Source organism: Eleutherodactylus coqui, chromosome 5, assembly GCF_035609145.1.
Source record: "Eleutherodactylus coqui strain aEleCoq1 chromosome 5, aEleCoq1.hap1, whole genome shotgun sequence".
Classification (NCBI taxonomy): Eukaryota; Metazoa; Chordata; class Amphibia; order Anura; family Eleutherodactylidae; genus Eleutherodactylus; species Eleutherodactylus coqui.
This window is the reverse complement of record NC_089841.1, coordinates 59,390,126-59,396,125: the sequence shown is the minus strand read 5'-3', so window position 1 is coordinate 59,396,125 and position 6,000 is coordinate 59,390,126.

The window sequence follows — 6,000 nt, the reverse complement described above, 5'->3', positions numbered from 1 at the left end:
TAAACTTGTTTAAAGTCCCAATTCTTAAATGTCTTTAAAATCCCACCGAGGCAGCAAGTCACACCCACTTTTCTAGAAAAGTGGAGAGGTGAAATATCTGTTAAATTTGGCACAAATCACTAGTAAATTAATTTGATTTGCGCTAAGGTGCAACTTGCGCCAGTACTAAATGTGCCCCAATGGGACATTTTCACCTAGACCTGAGATTTCTAACCCGGCCGAATTCCTAGATGGTGGAGTAAATCCTCTTGCAAGGCTTCCATGGCGGAATTCCTGGTTGTTGGAGTAAATCCACACACACGGGGACTTTTAAAGATACAGCCTCCGTAAACGGACAGGCGACCGGTCGTTTTACTCAACTTTAGCAACAAATACAGTTCAGCAGTTTCCTGGACGGGTGGTGTGACAGGGAGAACTAACGGGATGTCAGGAGAAACTACAGCCACAGTTATCTGTAGTTCCTGGCCCGGTACCACACTTTCTTCTCTCTCCTTAGTCTATAAGTCCACACTCACAGTCAGGTTCACGCTGCTGACCTCTCTGCTGCAGGTCCAGAACAGAACACTTTTATCCCAGAACTCTCTTGCACACACCTTGCAAGCACATATATCTCACAAGGTCGCATGACAAACAAGCGGATACATTTTCCAGACAGTCAGCTCACATACCAGACAGTTAACCCTTTCAGTGCTGCAGCTAGGCAATACAAACCATTCTTGCAACGCAGAAGACACTGGCAAGACAAATGCATGCATACAGTTATGGAAGGGCCCCGTTGTACTGGGCCACTACAGTTCCTGCCTAAACAAGCCGACACCGGCGCCTCCTAAACAGAATGTAATATCTGGAGCGGACTAGCTTTCAGTGTCCTACGCAATAATATCTGGAGCACAACCTACACAGTCATTGAGTGTGCAAGGCGAAACCTGTAAACACAACTACTTTAGAACTTACCCATCTAAGTGTACTGAGACTACTTATGACGTCACATTTTGTGGCTAGCGTTAATTTTTATGATGGTGTATGCGGAAAAGTGGTATGGCCATTACCACAAAAAATCTCTCAGGCTGGACAGAATCCAGGATGCACTAACACTGCCACGGGGCACTTACATAATTTTTCTCCCCAAGGACTAGTAAAAAGAGACAAGGTATCACACTGCTACTAGTCACAAAACTGAGAAAGGCTTGACTAGTAATATTAACACAGAAAAAGCGGAATCATTCATCATTATTCCGGAAGACTATCTCATGAAGGGTAGTAACCTAAGGTATATACTCCCCACTAAGCTGAAGATAAAGATGTATATTGTGGATGCCTCCCCTGGGACAGGAAAAAGAGCATGCCGGCGCACTTACACAGCTAGAAAGACTTTGCAGAAACTCTTCACTCCAATTGCATTCAATTACTTCACCAGACATTCATTAGAGAGACAACCAAACTTTACTAAGCATTCTTTCTTTACCCTCCTGCACCATAGCTTAAACGTTGCAATAAACATTTTTCATATAATAAATGTAATAGAAAATTACATTTCCCAAAATATACAACTGTTCTATGAAAAAAGGGAACGTTACTTTTCAAGTACTATTTGGGGCTAAACAAGGATAAATGAAGTCCAGGAAAAGGGACAGAAAAGTCTCTCAATACGGGAATCTTTTAGTTCAAAAATCTCTAAACGCTGATTCTTCAGACTTGGAACTGTACCCAGTGGGTGTTCGCATGCTGCTTCATGAACTGACCCAATGGACGCAGTATAAGAGGGACTATCAGGGTTTCGCACCCTTACTACCAAGTCCTCAATTTGTCCTGAGTCTCGGGATCGGCGAAGCGACGCAGCAAAATCCGAAGGCCTCTGTGCTGTGATTATCTGTGTGAGACTCCGATTCTGAAGAAGAAATCCTGGAGAAAAATCACACGGCACAACATAAGTCGGCGGTGGGACTGTTGGGAGTGGCTTTGCTGGGCGACGCGTAGGCTCCCGTACAAAAGTGAAAGCAAAGTTCTGGTCACCATACACCTTAACAAATGGGTCGTCAACAAGTCTCTGACTTCTTGATGCAGGTAGTGGACTAGAATCTATGAAGGATAACGACCTTCCATCATGCCAGTAGCAGTCCAGTATGGTTGTAGTCTCCACGGGCGGATTGCTGGCAGTGAATGATAAGCAGGAAATGGCCGTTTCTGCTCGCCAGGCTCTGGAGAAGTAAATCTCCTTGTAGGAGGTGCAGTAGAAGTAGCAGGGACATCCCTTGATGAAGAGATGTTAGCTGATGGCAGTGAAACAGGAGTAAAATGCAACAGGCAATCCATCGTCTCCTGCTCGTCGCTTTTCCACGACTGCGGTTCTGGCCGTGGGCCAAAAGGGAACCTGCTCGTTTGCTTGAGAACCATCTCACCTGTTTAAGTGCTTTTGTCCTTCTGCTGAGACAAGTTCAGTGATTCGCTGAAGGCAGAGGGAGTCTCCTCCTCTGGGTGGTTCTCAGCTGCAGACTGTTGCTTTGTGGAGGGCCCCCCCCCTACTTTTTTCACAGCCTTGATGAGAATTTCTTGGTCGGAACTTTTCACGGGCTGGGAACTCCGAGAAACATGAGGGCTGAGCATCAACTTTACTCACCCTAGTGTCACAGTCCACATGAACACTTGGTTGCTCACCATGTAATGCAAGCAATTCTACACAATCAAACAACACCACACAGTCCTTCTGCAATCTGTAGAGCATCTCTGCCACATATAAATCGGAATCTTCTTGCTGCATTTTAAACACACCACTCAGTCTGGCACCACTCTGACGAATGTCCGTAGGCTCAGAGGACTCGCAATCTATTCATAAGAGTCAGAGGGATCTTGTCCTGGACAACTGAAACAGAGGGCCTTGAAAACGAAACTAACTTCGCCAGAAGCGTTACGCAGGTAAAATCCTTGCGCGACGAGAACACATCTCTCTTGTGTGGCTTTTTAGCAGCTTTTTGGGAACAGGTACATGAGATTCATCCTGTTCGTGACGCCAAGTTAACTCCACTCTGCAGCGTTTGAGAAGCGGGCCACTGCCTAGGGGACAGTGGGTAGAGTTTGGGCCTTCTCACGGTGGCTCTACCGTCTCCCACCTGGAGGGTAATCGGTGACATGTCCAAGAGCCGAGGGCAGGTTAATAAAAAGGGAAACCTAATTTTGGATTACTTTAGTCTCTTTTGTCACAGGTGACGCCACCATTTCTTCTGCAGTGGGTAATTCCTAGATGGTGGAGTAAATCCTCTCTTGCGCAGCTTCATTGGCAGGAGAAACCACAGCCACAGTTTTCTTTAGTTCCTGGCTCGCTCCACACTTTCTTCTCTCTCCTAATCTCTACCAGTCCACACTCACGGTCAGGTTCACGCTGCCAAACTCTTGGGGGTAGTGGTCCCTGACAGTCATTAGGCTATTCTCTCTGCCTCTTCCATTCTGAACCACACAGGTTGAAGGTACCTGTGTGGATCTCCTGAAGACCTCTCTGCTGCAGGTCCAGAACAGAACACTTTCAAACCAGAACTCTCTCAGAACTCCCTTGCACACGCCTTGCAAGCACATATATCTTACAAGGTCACACGACAAACAAACGGATACATTTTCCAAACAGTCAGCTCACATGCCAGACAGTTAACCCTTTCAGTGCTGCAGCTAGGCAATACACACCATTCTTGCAACACAGAAGATGCTGACAAGACAAATGCATGCATACAGTTATGGAGGGGCCTCGTTGTACTGGCCCACAATATGGGTACCGTAAATGGTCACTGATCATTCCAGGATGATGGATGATCGTACAAGTCTTGACCAGCTTCAACAGTGGCTATGATGGGATCTCATCCAGCACTGACCTTTTCCAGGTTGACAACTCTGACCATATATGTAGGAACGGAAGCCTTATATTTTCTGTACCACCCTGTTGACTATATCAAAGTCTTACAAAAACTTCTTTCCACCATATACACATATGACACATCCAGCGAAAGTGTGATTCCATCTGCTCTATGAGGGTTGGAGCATGGTTATTGAAGGCTGGGACGCATAGTCTCCGGTTTCATAGCCCCTCTGTCTCCCTGGTGACTCACAGCGTGAATCCAAGCACTAAATCTGTTCAGAAGGAGGATATTTCCAGATTACTGCATTGAGCAGAATTTGGCAGACGCGCCGCATATGAATAATTAATCGCTTTATTTTAATCTTCAATTCTGTTATAAGTCTCAGATCCACGGGAAAGAATCTGTTAAATGAGAGAATATTTTATGTGGAATTCTACTCATTTTTGTCCTTTGCCCTAATGTTGCAGTACTTACACATTATTACAGATCCCCATCTAGTAACACGTTGGACCTTCAGAACTACAGCAATTCATCATGGTGTAGATTCTACTAAGTGATTAAATCATTCTGCAGGAATATCGGCCCCTGCGGACAGGAAGCTTCTTGTAGTTACTGCAAATTAGATGGAGGTGCTGACATTTTCTGATCAGCTGACAGGAAGGGGTCATCAAATTCATGCTGCTTGTGCCAAATTCTTACCTCCCATCATCACGGTGCAACAGAAATCTGGAATCATCTAAAATGAGATGACCAGACGTCCCGATTTAGAAGGGACAGTCCCGCTGTCCCCAGGGTCCTTAAGAGGGACAGCCTTTTTGTTTGTTTTCAAGAAGTCTGTCCCGCTTTTGTGACACCAGTTCACCATGAAAGTGATTATTGACGGCAGTGACGGGATTCCCGTGACCTCTCCTCCTTGGTTCCACAAGAGGGGAGAGAAGGGAGGTGGCATCTGGGTGCACACACTTCCACCCACAGCAGTGCTGAGCAGAGGAGCAGTGGCGCTTTGAAGACAAGGAGGAGGTAAGTGTATCGGTCTTAGGGGGGCTCTATTACTATTGGGGATACTGTGGGGGTCACTATTACTAATGGTGCTGATATTGGGAACACTATTACTATTGAGGCCACTGTGGAGGTCACTATTACTACTGAGGCCACTATGGGGGACACTTTTACTACTGGGACAGATATAGGGGTCATTATTACTACTGAGGTCACTCTGCACATGGAAGCATACCCGTAGCTTATTTAATTCTATGCAGCGCTCCCCCTACAATGGATTCCCACTGAAAGTTATCCATGGAAAAGTTGTCATGTGATTCTTATACTGCAAAACAGGGATCACAAGTCTAATGTCTATAGAGAAGCTCCAAGCATGAAATTGTCAATTGCCATTCAGTGTCTGTTTTATTAAAGGGGTTTTCTGTGAAAATACTATTGATGAGCTATCCTCAGGATTGGTCATCAATAGTTGATCGGCTGGGGTCCACCGTTCGGCACCCCGACCAATCAGCTGTGCGGCCGCATGCTGTCAGCACCGCAATAACAGAGGTCGGAGCAGAAGCCTCCGCGCCAACCTCCCACGTAGTGGCCGGCGCTTGTACTGCAGGTACGGCTCCCATTGATTTCAATGCAGTACCAACCCCACCTACTGCGCAATGTATGGAGCTGTCTGCTTCCTGCAACAAAACTGCTAGAAACGAGACAACCCCTTTAAGGGTGGACCCAGCGCTCATCCACGGGTACACACGACCGCCCGCATGCTCCAATAACCACAAGGAACATTTTTTAAATAATTCACTCTATTTTATTCGGTCTTAAAATAGTTGTAACTTTTATTCTACAGACATGTTTCAAAAACAGAAGTTCTCATCTCGCACCAAAAAATATATGTATTTATAATAACACTCTTATCTCCCCTCCCTGCCCCCGACGACCAAAACTAAGGAAAAAAAAAAATACAACTGAGGAAATGGTTAAAAGGAAGAAAGAAATACAGAGCACAGCGAGGATTTAGTACTCTAGATTAACGGGTGACAACAGGGCAGGAAATACTGGGACTGGTCCCGGGCGTTTCCTGAAACGGTAAAAGGAGCCAAAACACAACTGATCTGCAAGAAGAGAGGGCGTAAATGAGGGGGAGGGGACACCAAACAATGCG